The sequence below is a fragment of the Oenanthe melanoleuca genome, chromosome 1, assembly GCF_029582105.1.
Source record: "Oenanthe melanoleuca isolate GR-GAL-2019-014 chromosome 1, OMel1.0, whole genome shotgun sequence".
NCBI lineage: Eukaryota > Metazoa > Chordata > Aves > Passeriformes > Muscicapidae > Oenanthe > Oenanthe melanoleuca.
This window is the reverse complement of record NC_079333.1, coordinates 93,789,140-93,802,070: the sequence shown is the minus strand read 5'-3', so window position 1 is coordinate 93,802,070 and position 12,931 is coordinate 93,789,140. Positions and strand designations below refer to the sequence as shown.

The 12,931-nt window shown below is 38.1% G+C and overlaps 1 protein-coding gene across 2 annotated transcripts in view; it reads right to left on the bottom strand.

Moving 5' to 3' along the window:
- Window positions 1–12,931, bottom strand: part of FRMPD4 (FERM and PDZ domain containing 4) — a 285,162-nt gene that overhangs the window by 49,122 nt on the left and 223,109 nt on the right. The gene's annotated exons all lie outside the window — the stretch shown is intronic.

The window sequence follows — 12,931 nt, the reverse complement described above, 5'->3', positions numbered from 1 at the left end:
CAGGAATGGAGAGCACTGCAGACCTTCTATGGTTATATATAAAATTTATATTGCCTCCCTACTCCCACTTGATATTCTTATCCTTTTTATATCCATTTTATATTCATTCTATTAGCTACAATGTACTGCTCTAAAAGGTCAGATTCAATGAATTATTTAATGCCATGGCAAGCTGAGGCATGAACTGCTGCATCTTAGCAGTCTCTAGTTTCACCCTAGGCTGAGCTTCATTATGTGAGCCAAGGGGATCTAGAGAGGAATGATCTCGATACCAGCTTTAATCCTCTTGCTCTGAGCAACAGGCACAGTCACCCTGCACATCACCTTGGCCAGCCTTCTTCTGAAACAAAGTTTTTACTACCAGAGGCCATATTCAACACACTACACTGGGAAACAGCACCTCCCTTGTAATGCCAGTACACAACTTTAAAAACTCCTTTCCCTAAATTTCTGAACAACTGGAATTTCAGCAGCTATTGCCACAATGACAGTGGTTCCATCAGTTAGAGGTGGGAAGACCCAGGTCCAGAGAGAGTCACAACAATGATGAGAGTGCTGGAGACCACTGCTACAAAGACAGAATGAGAGAATTGGGATTGTTCAGCCTGGAAAAGAGAAGGTGCCAGGAAGACCCTATAGCACCTTTCAGTAAATGAAAGAAGGCCTCTAAGAAAGATGGGGACCAACTTTTTAGCTGAGCCTGCTGCATTAGGACAAGAATTTTTAACCTAAGCCAAGATATGTTTAGAATACAAGGAAGGAATTTTTTACTGTCAGGGCGGTGAAGCACTAGAGCAGGTTGCCCATCCAAGGCAGTGTTCAAGTTTAGACTGGAAGGGGCTCTAAGCAACCTGATCTAGTGAAGATGTCCCTGCCCATTGCAGGGAGGTTGGAACTAGGTGATCTTTAATGTCCCTCCCAATACAAACTTCTCTATGACGCTTATTTTGTCATCCTTAAGTACCAGCTTTGCCATGATCTCCAGCTCTGCCCTCCAGCATCTCACAGGAAATGGAGTTTCAGCTGCCTTGATTACAAAAGCCTCATGATAACAGCCTCTTCTGTAGGTGAGGCAATCACCAAAGGGATTAAATTAAATGTATTGTGTATATTTGGGAAAATGTATGCAGTACCTCTCTTTCCCCACTGGTAGCTTGTATGTCCTATAAACCCCATAAAACTACTAATACTCATAAAATTATGGGTGTTATAAAAATCCCCTCTGTCCATATCCTTCCTCATTTTAATGTGTGTCTTTCTTGTAAAACAAATGAAGCATGATCTTTTTCTACTGGAAAGAATCACAATGACATGGTAGAATTTGTACCTTTTATGTATCACTTTTAGATAAAGGAAATGTTTCAAATAAATATTTTAAAACTGTCTAAGCAACTCTTCTTATAACAGGTTGGCTGTACAAATGATATAAAAGGGTCATGACAAACCATGTAAAATGCCAAGACAAGATTTTGGGTAACATGAGCTGCAGAACCTCAGGATCTTGTTTCTAAGTAACGCACAAATCCCAAATCCATTATAATAAAACTTTATGAATCATATTCCTCTCTCTCCACACACACATACAAACATGTGCAAATGCCTCCATACAAATGTAGAATATATACTGCATGCTTATGACATGTTATTTGTCCAAAAAACAGCCCTAAGACTTACAGTAGCAAACTGTATCCCCAGTCTGTATACCTGGGAGCATAAATTATGCCATTTTCTCTTTCTCAAAAAACCATGGTTGCAAAAGTGTGTGCTGAATTTTCTTCCTCTCTCATATGTTAGTGTGTGGTACAGTTCCTTCCTTAAACCCATGGTAGTTTGAATGAATTATTAATGAACTCAAGGCATCTGCTGGACACTGCAACATGGCTGTAATTGGTGTAGAAATGGTTTCAATACATTTTAAGGGGAAAAGGAAGCAGTATCTTTACTAATGCAGTTGTCCTAATATTTAATTAGAGACTTTGAACACAAATAGAATTTCAGATGAAATGCAGAACAAAAGGGTATTTCTGGTCACAAAATTATAATTTCCATGTAAAATTGAGCAGTAAGGAGAATGACACAAAATAAAAAATTAAAAATAAACTGGACTGCAAACTAAATTAATTGTTTTAAATTTTTTGCTGTCTTCCAATATGAAGATTTTTTGCTATTTCTCTTGATAAACTCAGGCAGATGATCTTTTACTTTTAAGTCTCAGGCACACTGTAACGACACATAGAAAATAAAAATGAGCAGAAAAGATGAAGTATGGAACGAAAATTTCAGTGCAATGACTAAACCTCATGACTCCTATGGTTTTTATGAAACACAGATGACCTAAAGGATTTTAAATTGCTGTAGCAACTCATTTCTTCTACAAAAGAACTGCCTTTTTCATACAGTGCTTCCTGAGCAACAGACCTGCTGAAAAGCTGAAGTGATCATAAAATGGGTAAGTTCCATGATACAAGATGACAAGACCTTTACCACTCCTGGAGTCTTGTTAGATTCACAAGCTGAACAAATGTGTTTTAACTAAACCTCCAATCAAACTGAATTACTTTATTTAACAATATAGACAGTGGACTGCAGGGATTTTCCCTTGTGCAGTAAGTAAAATATATGAAGCTTTAGTCTGCATGAGGAAGAATAGGAGCTAAAAGAACAATTAACATTTCAGCACATAATATGTAAGAAATACGCCTTTGGGGAAACGTAGGCTGATGGCAATCTGGTTTTATCTCTGCAGTTTCTCCTTTGGTATTTGCAGGCTCTAGTTTGATATTCTCACTTCTTGGTTTCTCAGAAGCAGCTTCTTTGTTTCTCAAAGCCAAAGCAAGAGTAAGACCAACATCATTTGGAAGTCACCTGCTTTGGAATACACCATTCATCTTTCCCTTTTCCTGTTGCTGCTTTCAGGAGGTTTGTGAAGGCTTGGTTGTTAAAAGTCAAGCAAAAAGTCAGACAGAAAATGATGTCTATGGGAAAAAAAAGCCTAAAAAAAGCAAAAGCAGTAGCTAAAATTCTTCTCTTACTTGTCGTGTGTTGCCTGTAATAAATTACAGATGATCAATTGTCACATCAGAAATCTAGGAAAATCCCAGAGGAATCTACCACATTAAGCTGCCTTTTGAAGCACTCAATTAAAAAAAAAATAAATTTTAGCTACCTTTATTTTCTACTAGTTTCTACTAGGTTTTATCTCAGATTAATGAGAAACTGTTTTTCTCCTTTGACGTTTCACTGTGACCCAGAGTCATCCCAATCAGTGGTAATATTTAACTGAAGAATCTCACTTTGGGGCCTAATGAGTCAGAATATGTAAATCTGTTTGCTTCCCCTTTGAACTAACCTTCTGATTTTGTATATCAGGTAGAGTTAGAAGTAGATACTCAATCTCTTGACAATTTCTGGAGTTCTTGTTGGCTCACTACTGCTAAATCAAAAATATTTTCTAATTCTGTGTTCAAACTTTTCTAGTCCATCAACCAACACAGAAGTCCTCACAACCTTTCTATTCCAACTACATTAATGTATCAACTGGTAAGAGAGACTGAATTTCAAGAATTATTCTTATTGGACGGAAACAGGAAAAAGAAAGGACTTGCTAGAGACAGTCTTAAGCCTTTCGATCAGATTTTTAAAAAAGCTTCCAAAAAACCCTCCAAAATTAGGCCTTACAAACACAAATAGAAGTCAGAAAAAAAAAAAAAAATCAATTGCACTGAGAGCCAGATCCAATTATTTTACAAAACAATTTAATCTAGACATCTCTCAATCAAAAAGAAGTCGCAGAGAGTTTTATCAGACTAGATTCAGAGATTGATAAAAACATAGAATTGCCTCAGTTGGAAGTGATCCACAAGGACCATTGAAGTCCAGCTCCTGGCCCTGCATAGGACCACCCCAAGAGTCACACCATGCCCCTGAAAGTGTTGTCCAAACTTCTTGAACTCTGCCAGGGTCAGTGCTGCAGCACTGGGGAGTTCCAGTGCCCAGCCACTCTTTGGGTGAAGAACTTTATTCTTATACTGAATCTGAACCTCCCCTGGCATAATTTCAACCTTGTTTTTGTCTCTTTGCCCCTTCCAATCTAGTTGAACTATTAAGTATTCACTTAGGTACTTTCTAATTTCTACTCCTTTTTTGTGCTTTTCCAACTCCTTAGACAAAGTACAGGTTACAGGTTTGAAACACTGACATCCCTAACATGTTTTTGGCTGACTGAAAGGCAACATTGCCATGAGAGCAGGAATATGAAATGGAAGTGGAGAGGCAGCCTAATGCTCTGAAGGAAAGCCACCTCATAGACACACACAGCTTCAGAAGCACCATTCTTCATTTTATTTTAAAGACTAAATGTCATCTGGAAAGTAAACAGAATTCTGAAAGTAAAAACTGAGAATCAGGAAGACACAGCATCAGCATGCCACAGAGCTAGAGAAAGATCTTGTCATCTTCAGGGACTCCTGAGTCAGCTTCCCATTATGCAATTCATTATAATTACATTGTTATAGCAATGGACCATGGAGTTCCCAGACCTCTTCACATTTTTCTCTGAGTAGGGTTTTACTCATTGACAGTCACCCTCCATATGTCCTCCCTACCCCAGGGAATGCTGCTTCCACCTTGACAGGGGAAAAAAACCCTGAAAACTAAAGACTAAAGATACTTCAAATTAATGGAAATATACAAGACATTGCAAATTGCTCACAGTCCTTTCACCCTTCTCTCTCAACAGTTTAAATTGCCTTTTACCTCCTATGGACAATGCTGCATGTAAAACTGCCACCTTCAAAACAGCATTCCTAAGGAGGCAATTCCCAAGGAGGCAATTTAAATGCCTTTTCTTCATACAAGGTACCTGTAGCTGACAGAAGTCTGCCAGGGTCAACTTAAAAAACCATAAAAATACCATGTTTGCCTCTCAGCTCTTGACATCACCTTTGCCATCTTTCTATCAAAATACAGCATTTTGGTATAATTCAGAGCAACTACAAGCCACTTTATTGACAATGCAACCTACATTTCAGTGTTTTAAAAAACTACTTCCCTGTCATCCTGAAGCTATTTAGGCAGCAGATAAAACAGTTAATTTCTGTGATTCATATGGCCAGCACTGGCTCAGCACAAAAGGGAATGCTGATGCCACCACTGGGAAAAGTCACATGGTGAAAGCCTTCCCAAAGCATCACAGGCCCACAAGCATCATGTCTTCTCAGAAATGACTGTTTTGCCCTTACAATAGCTTCATTAGCTGATGTGTATATGCTGAATTAGTCAGCAACTGACTGGCAGGATAAGGGAGTTGTAAACTTTCCAGTGAGGGCAGACAGGCACTCCTGGAAGGACAGGGTCACTTTGTGAGTGGCCAAGGCATCTCTGTCATCTTCCTCCTTCACAGCCCCTCCATGCTGGCAGCCCCAGGTTCATAGCACAATCCTCTCCTCTCCCTCTCCCCCCATGCTGCTTCCTTAGCCCCAGAAACTGTTCTGCACAGTCTGGTGTTTCCCAAACAGCTCTTGAAATTGTCTCTGGCTTGTGCTTCTCCCTGGCTTCTACTTTCTGCTGATTAAATTTCATAGTGAATGCACCAGTGTAAGTGTAGCTGTCCTGTTTAATGTCTTCCAGGCATCCACAGAACATTCAAGTACAAACAGCACAATGTAAAGGGCTGCCTTGCCCAACACTGTCTTTCAAAAGAGACATACAAAGCAGTTGGGAAAGAGAAACCATGTGATTCTGGTAGTTTGACAGCTACTCTCTAACCCTCCCTACCCTGAACACAGGACATGAGATTTTTAGGCAACTCCTGCTTCATATTCCAACCAGATGCAATCCTTTGATGCACAGGGTTTGCATAAACAGCACAAAGAAGGATAAACATCTATTGCAGAGCACACAATATAAATGTAATTAATCACATGGGAGTGTTAATTCATAATAAAGCTGGGTATTCATTTGAGTGACTCTACATGGAAACAATTTCTCTGAGACATTCACATCAGTGCATCTGGCTTAAGAGCAAATCTTGCATTTGGACAAACCAACACTTTTGTTAAGTTGTATGAGAAGCAATAAGCTTGTTAGAACAAGCTAATGAGAGCAGCATTTGCTGGTTCACATCTGAAGAACCAAGTTACTTGTGTTTTGGGCACAGCTGCTCCACGTCTCCATTCACACCCCTGCATCCCATAAAGCAACTTGTTAAGGAACAGCTGACCTGAAATTCATCACGGCTGACTCCTTTTTCTAGGGAACAGAGTGAGATGATGACACAGTATCTCAAACAGATGACACATCAAGCCTTGAAATTTCAAAAAAAGGCCTACACTTGCTAACTGTTGGGGCCATTCAGTGTGATTAACACAAAAAGAAAATTAGGTTTACAAAACAAATTAAGATCTCAGCATTCAGAACATCTGAATTATCAAGGCCAAACCTTTCTAAACCATGTCAGTCAACTTTCTGCTAAGAATAAGCAAGAATATGACACTGCATATGATGGATTTAAAAGAGACCAATGTCCATAGTTGGTACTGATTTTATCAGTAACTAGTAATATCTCTATACAGCTTTCTGCCCTTACAGACCTTTGAAAAGGTGGGTGGGCATTTCTGAAATGTTGTTGCAGATTAGTAATTAAAATCAGGAGAAACCTGAGTTAGCCTCCAATGTATTAGCTCAAGAACAAGAAGCATCACAACAGCCAAGAAAAGAAGATAAATGAGATAATATTAAATGTGTGCTCTCACAGATTCAGAGCTAATTTGAAGTATGATCCAGTTATCTCTGTATTCCATTGCAGAAACACCTCAAAAAGTAGAAGATGCATATCTACAACACTCCTCTAGACTGAGAGGAACTGACTTCTAATATCCTGACTCTGAGCTCCCTGCATGGGCTGGCTGATGAGGTGTAGCTAATTAAATGCCCTGGCAGAAAGCTTATCTCCATTGATGGCACTTGTAAAATTCTTACAGATCACTTAGTCCAACATTTTGTCCCTTTGTTCACCATCATGTGTTTAAAATTTAAACCACTAGCAATTCATCAATCAGGGCCTGACACAAAGTGGGTACAGCCTCCAGATTTATATACTGAACTGGGAGTATAATGGAGTACCTTCAAATTAAAATGTCTGCATGACTGGCTTTTCAGAAAAAGCAGTTTTCAAGGTTCATGGTTGCTAAGCAGTATCATAGTTAATAGCTTAATATGCTTGATTTTTTTCTCTGTGATGTTGATGAAGAAAGAATTACTTTAATAGTAAGTCCACCAAAATTATTTTATCCAATATATGAAACTGTCTAAACTAGATCCAGAAACATTTGCAAAGCAGCATTTTCAGCTGCTGAGAGATGATGATGGTGACAGGCACTGTCACTGAGCTCCCTTTTACACTTGCATTTAGCTCTGAGGATACAGAGCAGGAAGAGTGGTTCCCTGACATACACAGAGTCAAATGGGAGCTACAGAATCCTCATCCATTTCACAATGATGGTGAGGAGGGTCAGTATTGATTAAATTCATGTTAGTGCTTAAAATGCAACATGCAGCTAAAATCCTGGAGGGTTCCTTCTCTCCAGTCTTATGGCAACACACAATTAAACCATAAATTCTACTGGAGAATTGAAAGAATCCTCTAGATTCTCTTGATGAAAACTTGCTGTGACATTAACTTGCCAAAGAAAGAGTTATTTCAGAGAGGTTTTGAGTCATTTCTCTTAAATAGAAAATAGAGCCAACATGAAAAATAGAGCCAACAAGAAAAAAAGCCAACAAGATAAAAGCCCTTAATGAATTTCACCTTTTTCATTTCTGTCTTTGCAATTTAAGTCTTTTAGAGGAATTCCACAGGATACCAAATACTGATCTACTGCTGTTACAGTTGCAAGGAATGGACTAATCTAGCCTAATTTAGCAACCTAGAAGTCAGGCTTCTACTCCACAATACTTTTCTCTCTTCTTCTTCAGCCAGTGTATAATAAAGCTTTCTGCAACAGGGTGGTTTTTCCAAAACAAGTATCTCAGATGGATCACCCTCTTCAGATGCCAGTTTCTTCTGGATGGCTGCCTGGATAACTATTTTAATTAAAGTGTGAACAAAGTACCACTACCATGCCGTACTCACTGTTTGGTTTATGGAGTAAGCAGAACACTTGTGCTTCACTTAAAATTTCAGTAAAATACCTTGCTAAATAAAAAGACAGTTTACATAAACTGGGATCTTTGTAGACTAATTCCTACCCAGAACAATCTAAGATAAACAAGTCATTTATGTAATAGGAATTGCCTATAAACAGCTAGTAAGGCAATGATTTGTTAGAGGTTTTCTTTGTTTCAAAGAAAAAGTTGGTTAAGCTGATTCTTAAAAATATACAAATGTAACATTAACCAATGATAATGAGATACATGCACCTCTGAGCCACCAATTAATTGATACTGTACATTAATATACCTTCTATTAAGTCAGTGTTGCATTGTAGCTCACCTTCATATAAGGAAAAAATTGCTCCATTGCACCATGACTTTAATGTTATCTCAAAGTATTTCTTGGTAAATATGTGTGAAAATCTTTAACTCACAGAATCTGTATGAGCAGCGAAATAAAACCAACATATATAGCTCCTGATAAATTTTGAACTGACTGCACTTCAAATACATCCTTTGTATTCTGTTTGCTTGCTACTTGCCTTGACTTGAAGCTTACATTTAGAAAAATGATCTTGTTTCTTTCTCTATTTTGAAATTCTGTAACTGTCTGCCTTGAATGGAATTCATCTTGACCACAGCCACAAGTGACATTCATAAAACTGACCTCTCTTTGTAAGGGAAGCCATAAACACGACTTCTGAACTTGTGCTGGAAATAGCTCAGGTGAACATAATATGGTGCAAAAGCCATTGAACAGCACCCAGAAATAATGACTCCAAATGGGTTTTGTCTGCAAACCATACTGGATTCATGTTTCTGCAACTCTGGCTTTCAAAATGACTTCAACACTAATTAAGTGCTGCCAGTAAAGCAGAGCCAAGAGAATTCAATGGATGAGAATGACCTACAGGGGATATTTTTAATGAATGCCCCTGATAATCTCCAGACCTGAGACCTCCTAGGATACAGGAGTGTCCCTCAATGCTTAAGAAACAAACCAAAATCTCTCACCAGGCTCTGGCTCAGTACCCCCTGGAGTCAGCAGAAGTGGGTATAACAGTTTTCTACTAAAGGAAGATTATTTTCAGTAATAAATGTTTAAAAAGCCCACACATAATTAAAATATTACAATGCAATAAAAAAGCCAATGGGAAAATTTCTGTATTATGCATTGCATTAAACTTCTTGCATTATACTGTAGTAAAACCATTATACAAAAGGGATTTTCTTGAAAGACCACTCTATCTATTTCTAATCCTGCAGGAGTAACAGTTAGACAATGAATGTAGAGCTGATAGGAAAAGGACTGAAGGAAAATAAATCTAAAAGAAATTACTCTGATTTATTTTGTGGGAAATTTAGAAATAAAGCTAATTTATTGGTTAGGGATATGCTTTTCCCTAACAAAAAAAAATTTAATTGACATTTTTCAATTACCCTTTTTGGTGGACATTTTGAATTTTTTTTAAGAGAGATAGACTTTTCTAAGGAAAGAGAAATTGCCTTTTCCATTTTCTTTTCCTTCAAGTTCATAACTCTTTTCATAAGTTAATGTTCTGACAATGTATTCTTGGAAAACAATTAAATATTGTGTTTCATTAAAAACTCTCTTTACCATTCAAGGTTGTCTTAACATCTATGTATATTTTGCTTGGAAGTTTTGGGCTTTCTTAATCCTGGTGAAGTTTTATGCTTATCTGGTTGTGAAATCTGCCTTTTTCTTTTCTTATGCAATTTGGTTTTTTTTCTACTTGACATGCTATGATCTTTATATCAGTATTTTGAAAGTTGATTGATTTTTTCCTGTACTCTGCAATTATAATGACAAATTGTTTGTGGACTTTACAAAAAGCTTTGAGGGAAAGCTGCATAAAAATAGCCACTGAATTTCACATGAATATAGAATATGCCTTGTTATACCTAATCAGCAGGAGACCATGTAATCACAGAAAAAAATATTGTTGGAATATCAATTTCTCATTAACCATGAGATAGAACAGTTTAAGATCCCTGAGAAAAAGAGGTAGAAGAGTCCAGCCTGAAATCAGACTGCAGCTTGCTCAGGACACTGACAAGCAGGGTCATTTGGGATGCAGCCCTGAAAGGACAGAGCCCAGGAGAGCTGGGTGATCTCCCCAGAGAGCCTCCTCCAGGTGCCAGAATGGTCTATTCCAACCTGCAAGGAAGCAGGCAGGAAAAGCACCAGTGTGACTCCACAGGAAAAGCCTGAACAAGACCAAGCACAATGGGAAAGAGAAATGAAAAGAGAATGAAAATGGAGAAATTGATGAAAATAAAATGAAAATGGCAAGAGATCAGAGATGGAAGTGGAGACACATTACCCAGAGAAGCTGTACGTGGCCAGGCAGGGATGGGGCTTGCAAAGCTCAGCTGGCACAGAAACTTATCCAGGGTGGATGAAGGATAACAAGAAGGGTCTCTACAACTACAACAGCAGTGAAAGCCAAGGGAAATACAGGCTTACTGCTAAACTGAGTGGGTAACCTGATGAAGGATGCTCAATGCTTTCTGAGCTTTGTCCTTTAGTGTCAAGGTCTCCCACCCTGCTCCATGAGCTCAGCAACACAATTTAGGGAACAGAGGCAGACAAAGGCTGAATTATGGATTGCTTAGGTAAGGGTGACACTCACAAGTCCATGGGCATAGATGGGATGCATCTAAGGCTGATAAAGAAGTTGGCTCATCTCTTTTTGAAAGGCCACTGGTTAAGAACTGAAACACCTAACCCAGTGTGGTTTACCCAGTGAAATCACCATATTTGGAGATAATTAAAGACTTGATTGGGCAAGTGCTGAGCAGCCACATCTAACTTTGACACTGCCTGGCCTGGAGGAAGAGGTAACACTGGGTGACCTCCAGGAATCTCCTCTCAGTTCTTCTATGATTTTGTGATTGTGCCCATTGTGTAATCTATCACTTTAAACACCCTCACTGCTGACCACTGAGATGCTGCTACCCGCAGGAAAACAAGATTTCAAAACTTCTCCCACGCACTTTAAAAAATGCAGATGAATTGAAAAGTTACAGATGTATCTAACTCACATGAAAACCTTCAATTATATAGAAAAGAGTCACTATTCCATTGACGTAAAGAATTGCTTCTGCTGTGGTGTCAGGACTGCACATTGACAGTGCCTAATCATTCCAAGTATCCCCACTGGCATGAAAAGAAAACTCTTATTTTCAAATGCTGTAACATACAACCCCAATATATTTCACTCCAAATTTCATCAAATAATGAGTCTGTCAAAATCCCAACAGCAGACAGATTTTGAGAGCAGAGGTAGAATTACAGTGTAAGAAAAGCACCACCTAAAGCTTTCCCTGGAACCAAACAACACTTAATTTAACACCACCTATGTAGTCAATGTAATTGGGAAGGGTGACATTCTTATTGAGTTTCTCATTTGAAGGCAGACAGAGAATCAACTATACAATAAATTCAGTTTGTCTCAGGTCTCATCAGTCTATTTTCTTTGCTGTTATTACTACATATTGCTAGAAGCAGAAAACGAGATAGAGAACCAAACTTTGCTTAATATCAGAGAATCAGGGAAAGAATGAAGAAGGCAATATTATTGCTTTAATTTGAAACAAAGACATCAAAAATGAGTATAAGACCCATTTTTGAGGCTTATACCAGTGATCAACACAGAGCACAAGACAGAACTTTATAAGCAGCAGGATAGTTCTTTCAGTTTATGGAGTCCACTCATCACAAAAAGCTCTTAACAAATTTTGTTTGTTAGTTGATTTGCGGGTTAACACTTTCTTGAAAAAAATCTGAAAATATATTTTGTTTAATCCCACCTAACACAGGTGAAAGCTGGCAACATTGCTGGCATTTTTATACCATTTCTGCATCATCCTTGGAAGTTTTCTTTCAGCTAAATCCCCAGCAAATGAGCACCCATCTGCAGGAGAAGCACAACTGCTGTGTCACTTCCTGTCCAATTTTCTGTAAACAAATGTGACTTTTCAAAGTTACACAGGTAACACTGAAAACACTGATAGCTATAAGTTTTGAGGAGAGGTACCTGTACCATTAAAACCTGAGCATCTCTCAGAATCAACAAGACCCACCAATTCAGAGTTCACACCAATGGGAAGGAGAATACAGAAACAAAACTGGTGTACAGTAATCAGGCTACCGGAATTTAAATTATTAATTTTTATGTTTTTAGTTACTTGCCATTTTTCTGTTCAATGCACTAACATTTCTTGTTACTCCAAAAGCAAAGTTTATTTATGAATTGCAATACATCTTTTTCTACATTCTTAGTAATTGTCAGTCACTGTTCTTCCTTTCCCTCGACATCCTGTTACAAACACTGACATTTCTCCTTTCCTGTACAATCCTCAGCCACTTTTTTTGTCTAGTTTTCTGCCTTCTCTCTTTACTGCCTGCTTCTTTCACACATACTCACCTACCTGCATTCCACCTAAACATTTTTTGATCTTCTCTACATATTTACATGCATTCATTCATGCTCAAAAATCATCCCACCAAGTTTTCCTTATTCTTCACATTAGACAAACCTGACTTAACTTTCTTTATGTGAAAAATGAACAGTAATACAACAGTGAATGGAGCTTCCATGCTCTAAGAATCATCTTTTCAACAATCCATACAAAAAACAAACACCAGGAGAATACTATTCCTCTTTTGATACTCAAGTACTTTGGAGATATTCCTGGATGTTTTCATACTATTTCAGCTACTCAGATGACATTTTAAGAAGACACTTCATTACAA